The sequence below is a fragment of the Bison bison genome, unplaced genomic scaffold (assembly GCF_000754665.1).
Source record: "Bison bison bison isolate TAMUID 2011002044 unplaced genomic scaffold, Bison_UMD1.0 scf7180017864508, whole genome shotgun sequence".
In the NCBI taxonomy this organism is placed as follows: domain Eukaryota; kingdom Metazoa; phylum Chordata; class Mammalia; order Artiodactyla; family Bovidae; genus Bison; species Bison bison.
The window spans coordinates 17,094,638-17,095,252 of NW_011495064.1; positions in this window are offsets into that span (position 1 = coordinate 17,094,638).

The following is a 615-nucleotide window of genomic DNA, read 5'->3' on the forward strand; positions in this document are numbered from 1 at the left end:
ATCTTTTTGGGTGTTAGTTCTAAAAGGTCTTGTAGGTTTTCATAGAACCATTCAACTTCAGCTTCTTCAGTGTTACTGGTTGGGGCATAGACTTGGATTACTGTGATATGAATGGTTTGCCTTGGAAACGAACAGAGATCATTCTGTCGTTTTTGAAATTGCATCCAAGTACTGCATTTCGGACTCTTTTGTTGACCATGATGGCCACTCCATTTCTTCTGAGGGATTCCTGCCCCCAGTAGTAGATATAATGGTCATCTGAGTTAAATTCACCCATTCCAGTCCATTTCAGTTTGCTGATTCCTAGAATGTCGACATTCACTCTTGCCATTTCTTGTTTGACCACTTCCAATTTGCCTTGATTCATGGACCTGACATTCCAGGTTCCTATGCAGTATTGCTCTTTACCGCATCGCACCTTGCTTCTATCACCAGTCACATCCACAGCTGGGTAGTTCTTTTTGTTTCCCCCTACACTCTTGTTGTTCTTTTTTAAAAATTTTGTAATTGGAGGATAATTACTTTAAAATATGTTGTTGGTTTCTGCTCTACAACATTGTAACTCAGCTCTAAGTATAAACACATCCCCTCCCTCCTGAACCTCCCTCCCACCCT